The sequence below is a fragment of the Geotrypetes seraphini genome, chromosome 1 (assembly GCF_902459505.1).
Source record: "Geotrypetes seraphini chromosome 1, aGeoSer1.1, whole genome shotgun sequence".
Lineage (NCBI taxonomy): Eukaryota > Metazoa > Chordata > Amphibia > Gymnophiona > Dermophiidae > Geotrypetes > Geotrypetes seraphini.
In genome coordinates this window covers 291,274,963-291,286,094 of record NC_047084.1, presented here as the reverse complement: position 1 = coordinate 291,286,094, position 11,132 = coordinate 291,274,963, and the positions used below count along the sequence as shown (strand labels likewise).

General features: G+C 42.0%; 1 long non-coding RNA gene across 1 annotated transcript in view; it reads right to left on the bottom strand.

The window, feature by feature from the left end:
• Positions 1-253: 253 nt before the first annotated feature.
• The window catches only part of LOC117364345, an 82,570-nt gene continuing 71,691 nt past the window's right edge, over positions 254-11,132 (bottom strand). The window contains exons 2-3 of the long non-coding RNA XR_004540218.1: positions 1,020-1,125; positions 254-595 (exon numbers count right to left, since the gene is read on the bottom strand). This is a non-coding gene — a long non-coding RNA (uncharacterized LOC117364345). The remainder of the gene's footprint in view (positions 596-1,019; positions 1,126-11,132) is intronic.

Below are 11,132 nucleotides of genomic sequence, written 5' to 3'. Positions count from 1 at the left end.
AGGTTGTCAGTGTCAATCAGCATACTGCGCCCCTTGCTCCAGCTGATGTGCTGGAGACTCCTGTACAGCTGCATAACGCATGCATAACTAAGTGAGCTATGTGCTACAGTCTAACAGGCCTTTATTAAGGATATGCAAAATGTGATCTCTAATTAAGCCTGTTACATTTTACAAGCAATTGAAACAGACAGTTGGTAGGATTTAGGGAACATGCCAAACTGCTTCTGGGGAATGTCATGTCCCAGGACCCTTTTTTCCTGCAAATTCTGATGTATAATAATCAAAATGTGCATATAAGGAGTAATGTCATTAAAGAGAAAGTTATACCACATCTGGTGTTTCTCAACCTGTAAGCCTGATACGGTCAGTCTGGTCCTACTGCAACGTTCATTTGCTTCAACGAAATTGGGAAGGACAAGCTGGGTGTGGAACAAATTAACAACAATGGTATAAACTGATTTTAAGAGATTCTTCAATCCAGTTTAATATATTGCGAGGTTACGGTTAACTGCTGAACTTGAGACTCACTTGGGTATGTTGTCATTTTAACATTGCTTCAGGTGAACTTAGTGCTCCCTGGGATGGACTTGACTTCCTAATGCAGGGAAAAATACAAAACTATCTCAAATGTCAGTACTAAGGAGCTTATTTTAGAAGGTTTGTATGTGTAAAAATATAAATGAAGACAAAGGGCCCTTTTTACAAAACTCCGACAGCAAGTCTGCCATTCCATTGCAAATGCACCAAAGCCCATTTAATTTCTATAGGCTTCAGTGCATTTGCCGCAGCAGACCCGCTACAGTGGCTTTATAATAGAGACCCTAAGAATCTACCCTCTAAATCAGTATGCACCTATAAAATAAGTACGGTAATGATTTTAGAAGAGGTACTACTTATACACAAATTTGATGAGTATGGGTGGGACAGACCTAACCCCCCCCTCCTCCATGCATGTTCCCTATTTTGCAAAGGTAGTATACATGTACTTGAAAAAATTATTTGGTGTTATTTATACGTACTGTTTGAGTTGTGCATGACTATCAGATAACTGCTTTTTCAGACCCAGGCTTTCTATGAGCGACCAAGAAGGATATTTTGTTCAACTCTCTGGTGTTCAAAACACATCTAAAAAAGAAAAAAAAATAATAATAAAAAAAAGGGGTGGGGGTTCAGCTTTACTCTTTAATTGACTATCTCTTCATGTGCATATTTTAAAAGTCCAGTACTTACACATGTTACCAGTATGGTGATTGCAGATATAGATATTTTTTTGTCATATGCTTATACATATTAAAGGGGCTCATAATCAAAAAACTAAAATGTCCAAAAAAACTGCCTAAGTCTGCATTTGGACATCCTAATTGTCGGGGCCTCCAAGTGCCGATAATCAAAAGCATTTCCCTGGACGTCTACAGAGACATTTCATCCGCTGTGTGTCCATAGTTCCAGGAGACATGTTGGGAAGCGTGATTTGGGCATGCTTAACTTGGACATCTTGTTGTGATAATCAAACATTTCCCATTTCCTTGATGGAACTTAGATGTTCAGAGCTAGACCTGTTTTAGTAGCGTCTAAATGCCACAAAGGTACCCAAAATGACCAGATGACAACTGAATACATTCAGGTATGATCCTCCCACACTGCTCACTAACCCACTCCCACCTTCAAAAAATCTGAAAGAGTACATATATGTCTCTAGAACAGCAGCACTTGGTTTGGGAAAGACTACTAGAGCATTACACAGGTGTCTTAAGTAACCTGGTAGACGGGCTAGTGAACCATAGAGAGGAGGACCTGGGCCCATAAGCCATTCTAACCACTACATTTATGGTGGAAAGCTTGAGCCCACCAAAATCCACTAAAACCCTTCTCTACTGCCATACAGGTGACACCTGCAGTCATGAGGGCTATTTGGGTGGTAGTCAAATGGGCATAGTAGCTTTTAGGAGCATTTTGGAGGGCTCACCATAAATTATGGCACCCTTTATGTGAAGTTCACAGCAGTGCCCTCTAAGGAGTCCCACTGCTCTGTTGGCATGTCTGTGTGGCCAGTCCATCAGAATTATGGCCACTCCCACCTCCAGGATGTTTCTAACTTGGATGTTTCTTTGATTGAAAATGAGGTATAAATTTAGGCATCCGAAGGATTGAATGTCCTGTCAGTCTAGATCTGGTCCTCGAGGGCCGGAATCCAGTTGGGTTTTCAGGATTTTCCCAATGAATATGCATTGAAAGCAGTGCATGCAAATAGATCTCATGCTTATTCATTGGGGAAATCCTGAAAACCCAACTGGATTCTGGCCCTTGAGGACCAGAGTTGCCCACCCCTGGTCTAGATATCCAAGTAGGCGATTTTTTAAAATATATATTTTTTTGTGGGGGAGGTCTAGCGGTTTGACTTTTGAAAAAGAATGTTTCTGTGCTTCCAACTTTGGACGTTTAGCAGGAAATATTCAAGTTGGACTTAGACTTTTTTTTTAATGGTTCTCAAAGCCTAGAGTGATATGATTGTATTTAAGATTTATTTTTGTTAAATGATTGTTCCTACATGGTCTTATACAAATTTTGTAATAGATTCTTAATTCAGAATATATTTTATAAAAGTTCATTAAAATTTGGGTTTATTACATTTTAACTCAGAACTGTAGCACGTACTAAGTCCAGATTCAATGCAGCCCTTTTTTTTTTTTTGGGGGGGGGGGAATTTTCAATTCTTTTGCTTGGTGAAGACTGATGCTGCCACTTTGTGCAAATGCTGCATGATTTATGTGTGTTTGGAAAGTATTTGCTTAAAGGGGAGCATGTGTTATATTCTCTTTTTAGCCTCAACCCCTGACACAGCCTTAGGACGAAACGTGTCCTTGTTGGGTTCTGGTAATTAACCACTTATCCTCTACTAGGGTTAGAGAAAGGATTGAGTGCACTCACACCTATTTTATAAGAGTGCAAGTGTATTAATGGCAATCAGGTGTGTATGTATTGAATCAACACGTGTCAAGTTTCTTGGCACACTATATTACAGAATAGGATACACATGTGCATTCCTTATCAATGAAGTGCCCAAATATCTGTGTGATGCATACTGATGGTTTTCTAATTACAGTGTGATACAGGTCATTAGGTGGGGGTAACTATCATTCCTTGTCACTAAGGGCCAGATTCACCAACCTGCCCGATCGGGCCCAATCTGGGCAGGTCCGACAAATTCAGCAAACTAAAATATGCAGATGGGGGCGATCAGATTGCTTTTCTGCGATCCCCACGCATGTGCAGACCATCTGTAGATGGTCTACACATGCCCGTCGGAGATGCAATCTTTTTTTTAAAAAACAAAAACCTTTTACTTTTATTATTAGTTTTTAGCCCTGTGAGCCCGTGGTTTTAACCCGCTTTAAACCCACAGGTTAAAACCACGGACTCGCAGGGCGGGGAAGGGCAGGAGAGATTTGTGGAAGAAGGGCAGGAGAAAACCGGGGTGGTGATGCGGCGAGCAGGCAGGCAGGAGTTTCGGGGAAGGGTAGGAGAGACTCGGGGAAGAAGGGCAGGAGAAAACCAGGGCGGCGATGCGGCGATTCAGGGCGAGCAGGCAGGAGAGGACGGTGAGCAGGGCAGAAAGCAGGGCTTCCAGAGTAGGAAAAACGTTTTCGACTGGTCCCCAGCAGTTGCTTCTTCAGTTGATTGGCCAGCCCAGTCGGATGTGAAATTTTGTGTTGTGAATCGCGTCCCTGCCTACTTTGCATACGTTTCACCTCATTTGCATGCACGGATTCGAAGCAGATCGCAGGAGAGGTTAGTGAATTGGGCCCGAGGGAAATCTGGTCGCAAAGGGGTCGCAAACCAATCGGTACACGATCAGTTTGCTTTGTGAATCTAGCCCTGAGTTTATGGTCTTAAAGGCATTGACTACTCTTAATTAGAGTAATGGACTATTTAATTGATTTTCATCATCAGTATTATACAAGCTAAGCTGGGGTTTGTATTGTATGTTTCTATTTTGATACTCCAGTTCCTCCATTTGGTGCTAATTTGTCTTTTTGCTTTAGTAACATTTATAGCATGATTGTTGTGTGCACTGTAGTATCACCATGATGTTATTTGGACAAGGGTTCATCTTCTCTTTTTGCATGTGAATTCATGGACTGTCTTTAATGTTTTGCACTGCAGTATTATCATGGGCATCATTTTGACAAAGGTTCATTTTCACTTTTGGATGTTTTGAATGTTTTCTTTGGAATATGTAGTTCTTCAATTTAAGATGTTCACTTTACACAAAAACACAGTTTTTTAAAAAAATGTTTCTATTTCATTTAAAACAGCACCATTTTATCCCTTGGAGTATATCAGATAGTTCATGCCCTTTCTGTAATTGATAACATTTAGTTCACCATGTTCACAAACACAGCTTCTCAATGTTTTTTTATTTTACGGATGCTTTCATATGGTTGATAACATATGGTTGACCACATTCAGAAATGTTCCCTACTTTTTTTAAAATATAAATACATAGAAGGGCATTTTCAATAGGATGTCTAAGTCCAACTTTGAATGTTTCTGAATGGACTTCCAAAAGTCAGGTTGGTAAAACAACCATTTTTGAAACTACAGTATATCTTCTTTTTTTTGAAAATGACTCATCTAGATGTTATGGCCCTTAGAATATCTATCTTTTTTGGCCATTTTCAAAAATCAAAATGTCCAAAACAAACCCATTTGGATGTGGGTGGGGGTCAGCATTTAATGGACTGGCCAAAAAGACATACCAACGAAGCAGTGAGGGCACTGCTGTGAACTTCACATAAAGAGTAGCAGGTACATATTTCACCATTACCCCCTTATAGTATATGGTGAGCCTTAGGGATGCTTCTGGGATACAGAGGGAGCCTAAGGGAGTCCCCGATTGGCTCAGATGCCTAAGACCCTGCCCAAGGGGAGGGGCTTGATGCATCTGAGCCAATCAGGGACTAAGGCCTGCATTGCAGATGGCAGCCAGGGAAGGAGCAGGAGGAACTGACTGAGCACTCTTCCTGCTCTCATCTAAAGGTACCAGGGAGGAGAGGTCTGAGGGCCGAGAGGGGTGATGAAGGGTGGCCTCTGCTGGCAGGAGGGAGTGGGCATCTCTCCTGCCATAATTAAGTTTGGTGGGGGAGAACATCTGGTGGCAGGATGGAGTGGGCATCCTTCCTGCCATTTTGGGGGTTTGTGTAGGGAGGGGGTGCTTTGTCGAGGGGGGGCACTTTGTTGTAGGTCATTGGAGAGGGCTGTTGGGAAACTTTTTTTCTTTTTTTTTATTGGGCAGATATTTTGTGTGTGTAATACACGCAAAATATCTGTGCCAGTAAAACCCAATGCTAAATAGCCAAGCGATGTAAGTGAATCAATCGTTTCGCTATTATACATGTGGCTTTACTAATTTGCTTGGCCGGATTGGAAAATGGGCGATTGAGGGGAAAAACACACGGGGGACCATTTTGTGAATCGGGTTGCTTAGCAGCGATTGTCGCTAAACCTGTGAAAACAGCTTTTAGCGACAATCGCTGACTTTAGTGAATTTAGCCCTTAAACAAGTTCATGACATACAAATATCTCATTCATAAAACAGTCAAAACTTATCTCAAAATTTATGCTGTAAAAAGGGGAATTTAAAACTCAATGCTTCAATCAGTATCTGTATTTTAAGTAGCATATTCCATCTGACAAAATAAATGTTTTTTCAGTATTTTCTTAAATCAATACAAATCTTTCTGTTGCCGATATCTCAACTGATTTGTAATGATGATTCAGATATATTTGCTAATATAATTCCAGATGTTCTGTTCAGTTTTTGCTTTGTTGTAAATTCATCCTTGAACTATAGGCAGAATATAAATACATTAACATAAGAACATAAGAAGTTGCCACCACTGGGTCAGACCAGAGATCCATCACGCCCAGCGGCCCGCTCCCGCGGCGGCCCATCAGGTCTGTGACCTGTGAAGTGGTTCCTGACCATTTCTGTAACCTACCTCTACATCTATCTGTAACCCTCAATCCCCTCATCCTTTAGGAACCTATCTAAACCTTCCTTGAAACCCTGTAGTGTGCTCTGGCCTATCACAATCTCCGGAAGCGCGTTCCATGTGTCCACCACTCTCTGGGTAAAAAAGAATTTCCTCACATTTGTTCTAAATCTGTCCCCTCTCAATTTCTCCGAGTGACCCCTTGTACTTGTGGTTCCCCACAGTCTGAAGAATCTGTCCCTGTCCACCTTCTCTATGCCCCTCAGGTTTTTGAAGGTTTCTATCATGTCTCCTCTAAGTCTCCGCTTTTCCAGGGAGAACAGCCCCAGCATTTTCAACCTATCAGCGTATGAAAAGTTTTCCATACCATTTACCAGTTTAGTTGCTCTCCTCTGGACCCCCTCAAGTACTGCCATGTCCTTCTTGAGGTACGGCGACCAGTACTGGACACAGTACTCCAGATGTGGGCGTACCTTTGCATGATATAGCGGCATGATGACTTCCTTCGTCCTGCTCGTGATACCCTTTTTAATGATACCCAACATTCTGTTCGCTTTCTTTGAGGCTGTCGCACATTGTGCTGATGCTTTCAATGTTGTGTCCACCATCACCCCCAGGTCTCTTTCAAGGTTGCTCACCCCTAGCAGTTATCCTCTCATTTTGTAGCTGAACATCGGGTTCTTGCCACAAAGAAATGCTCTCCACCCAGGATGTCTGAACCTCTACTTCCATTATAGTTTTTAGGAATGATGAAGATAACACTGTTTGAACAGGGATGGATCCTAATGGATGTATCAATGGACATTACAAATATTCCCTTTCCAAAGGCCTGAACATACACAGGTATATGGACTGTCCCACTGTGACATAGGATCAGGGGCATAGTAGGGGGAGTTATGGCGGGGGGGGGGGGATTAGCCCCGGGCGCCATCTTGGTGGGGATGCCAGCACCTGTCCTCCTTTCTGCCACCACTCCTTTCCTGCCCCCTCCCTCACTACCACACGAGAATACCCCTTCCCTTCCCGCACACCTCTTTAACCTTCCGGGCACGATCAGCAACATTCCTAATCTCTTCACATCAATGGAAACTTCATGCGATTTATATTTTCAGATCGCTCTGATGCTAAATCACACCAAAAGCTTATTAAAGTCAAAGTGAGTTAGAAGAACATAACTCACTGAACTGGCAATAAATAGTCCATTCCCACATATTATGACCTTTATTCCCAAATATTATGACCTTAACCTTATTTGCATTCTCAATTACTATCAAGGGATGCCATTCGTGGACAGATTTAATTTATACCATGTTAGAATTCAGGAAACTGAACTCCGAGTGAACTGTACATTTCCAGGAAAAGCAAGGGGAACATACACTGCCTGGGCATTTCATGTAGGTTTGAACAGGTTTAGATTTGAATTTTGTCATCTAGGGCGGTACAGAGGCACAAAGAATGCACAGGCCCTGCTATGCAAGAAAATTCTTAACACATCATAGTGACATATAAGATTCATTAGACTGACAGGACTTGAAACACATGCATACATATTTTGCTCTCAGTTTTCCTCTGAATGCTGCTGACAGGCCCAGTGAAATTCCCAAGAAAGCAGAGAACAGGAAAATGGAAAGTCTATGTTGCACATTTTCTCCTGTGTGGGTGGACAAGGCTGAGAACTTATACTTGGCTCTTAGAAAACGAGCCACTAACATTGATGCTGGATTTGAGCGGGCCATGTCTTCAATCCAAACTCAATATCTTTAACAGGATCTATCAGACACATCCATAGAGTCAATACGAAAGAACTGGAATTTGTAGGTTAATTGCCTGGAAATAGGCTTTATTTTTTTCATGCATATAATGAAAATATAGAATGATATAATTATTTCAACATAGTCTGTTTTTACTGCTGTGCAATCTGCAGGGTTCCATTGTGTCTCTTTCTTATAAATAAGTAAAGAAACCACACATGTTGTTTAATGATTAGCATAATAAAAAAGTCTTAAGAAATGAGAATGAAACTCCTAAATATGTATGCCCTTAAGGAAAGGAGAAAGGAATATGATTTGGGCATTCAAATGCTCAAAATTATAAAATAAAAGCATATGGTATGGAAAGGAATTTCTAGATCAAGATAAGAGCCTATAAAGAATGCATACCCAGAAATAACATTAGTAAATATTTATCTATAGAAAGGGTGGTGAATACATGGAATGACCTCCCAGAGCATTACATTGAAACATGATGGCAGATAATCCAGTCTGCCCATCCGCAGTAACCATTATCTCTTCCTCTCTCTAAGAGATCCAAGGTGCCTATCCCATGGTCTCTTGAATTCAGACACAGTCTTCGTCTTCCAGGAGATTGTTCCATGCATCTACCCCCCTTTCTGTATTTCCTTAGATTACTCCTGAGCCTATCACCTCATAACTTCATCCTATGCCTCTCATTCCAGAGCTTCCTTTAAAATGAAAGAGACTTGACTCATGCGCATTTACATCACGTTGGTATTTAAACATCTCTATCATATCTCCCCCCTCCTGCCTTTCCTCCAAAGTATACATATTGTGATCTTTAAGTCTGTCTCCATATGCCTTATGACAAAGACCATACACCATTTTAGTAGCCTTTCTCTAGACCAATTCCATCCTTTTCAAATCTTTTTGAAGGTACAGTCTCCAGAATTGTACACAATATTCTAAATGAGGTCTCACCAGAGTTTTATACAAAGGCATTAATACCTCTTTTTTATTTTCAATTGGCCATACCTCTCCCTATGCACCCTAGCATCTTCCTAGCTTTTGCCTTTACCTTTTCAACCTGTTTGGCCAGTTTAAGATTATCACATACAATAACACCCAAGTCCCGCCCTTCTGTCATGCATATAAGTTCTTTACTCCCTACTGTACTGTTTCCTTGGGTTTTTGCAGCCTAAATGCATAACCTTGTAATTCTTAGCATTAAATCTTAGTTGCCAAATTTCAAACCATTATTCAAGCTTCGTTAGGTCTTTCTTCATGTTATTCACACTATCCGACATGTCTACTTTATTGCAAATTTTGGTATCATACACAGAGGCAAATCTTACCCGACAGCCCTTCAGCAATATCATTTATAAAAATGTTAAAAAAGAACAGGCCAAGAATAGAATCTTGAGGCACACCACTGGTAACATCCCTTTCCTCATAGTGATCTCCATTGATCACTACCCTCTGTCGCCTTCCACTCAACCAGTTCCTGCCACAGCCTGCCACTTTGGGACCCATCCCAAGGGCACTCAGTTTATTTATTAGATGTCTGTGTGGACCACTGTCAAAGTCTTTGCTAAAATCTAAATACACCACATCTAGTTCACATCCTCTATCCAATTCTCTAGTCACCCAGTCAAGTAAGTTGATCAGATTTGTCTGACAAGACCTACCTCTAATGAATCCATGTTGCCTCCAGTCCTATAATCCGCAGGATTCCTGAAACTTGACCATTCTTTGTTCCATTAATTTGCTTACCACAGAAGTCAGACTTACCGGCCTGTAATTCCCTACTTCTTTCTTACTTCCACTTTTGTGGAGAGGAACCACATCTACCCTTCTCCAGTTCTCCGCTACCACTCCCGACTCTAGAGACCTCATTGAAGAGGTCAGTCAGTGGAACCACCAGAATTTCTCTAAGTTCCTTTAGCACCCTCGGATGTACACCATCCGGTCCCATTGCTTTATCTACCTTTATTTTAGCTAGCTCCTCACGAACACAACCCAGTGGCGTACCAAGAGGAGGTGGGGGGGGGCGGTCCACCCCGGGTGCACGCTCCAAGGGGGTGCATATCCAGCCGGATCCGGAAGCTCGCTGCTGAAAACAGCACCTCAGCACGGCTGCTGTATTTATTCCAGAGCATAAATACAGCAGCCACGCTGAAGTGCACGAAGGTCCCGCGATGACGACTACTGCTACCGCTGCTTCGGAAGAGATAGGTGACGTCGGAGGGGGGTGGACCGGCAGCCGCAGTCATCGTGGGATCTTGCCACAACTTCATGTGTCTGTCGGCCCAAACTCCCCTCCGACGTCACTTACCTCTTCCAGAGCAGAAGCAGCAGTAGTCGTCATTGTGGGACCTTGCTGATTTTGATGGAGAGAGAAAGAAGCATAGTAGGGTGGTGAAGGTTGAGAAAGGGGGTCAGGGTAGTATCGAAGTGTGGTGAAGGGTGAGAAAGGGGGCGGATGCTGATGAAAGTGGGGGGAAGGGAGTGGAGAGTGAAATGCCAAACCATGGGGGTGTGGGAGAGATGGAAGGGGGAGGCATAAAGTTTCTGGAAGATGAATAGAGGGAGAGAAGATGCCATATAGAAGGGGCAGAGAGAGGGTAGACACTGGATGAAAGGAAGAGAGTGACAAGAAGATGAGGAAAGCAGAAACCAGAGAAGACAAGGTAGAAAAAAATTATATTTATTATTATTATTATTATTATTTTTTTGCTTTAGGTGAGATGCATTGCTGTTCTGTGCTGTTGCATTGTATGCAGAGTCCAGCTTCTTGGTGCTTCAGTTTAATCTTTGTCTATGTATTTTTATTCTATCTCTACAGTTTACAAAACTGTAGAGCGTTTTTTAGTGTTGGCATCTGAGCTGTTACCACCATGGCTAAAAACCACACTACAGTTTTGTAAAAGGGGGAGGGGTTAGTTTGTGATTACATACTAGGCGAAGGTGTTTTCTGTGTTCTGTGTTTGAAAAAACATGGTTTTCTGTTAGGATTGACTGTGTAGGATTGATCTGTACTAGTCAGACTTGTTTAGTTTTACAATGGGTTTATTGACGTACTGTTCACTGCAGTATGTAAGATGCTGCCTTTTCCTAGGTACACTCTTGTGTGTCGTGTGGATTGTTACTAAAAATCATGTTTTTCATACAGATGAAGGGGGGTGTCAAAAAATGATGGGCCCCAGGTGCCACATATACTAGGTACGCCACTGGGTCTACCACTCCTCCATCCCTATTCATGTTTGTCTTCTGCGGTCCTGCTCCTGGCATTTCAGCCTTTTCTTTATCAGCTTCTACATATTTTTCCCCTTCACCTTTGAATCTCACAATGCCACTTTTGCACAAGGGGAAGTTTACTAAACTATTGTAAGCAGCATAGATT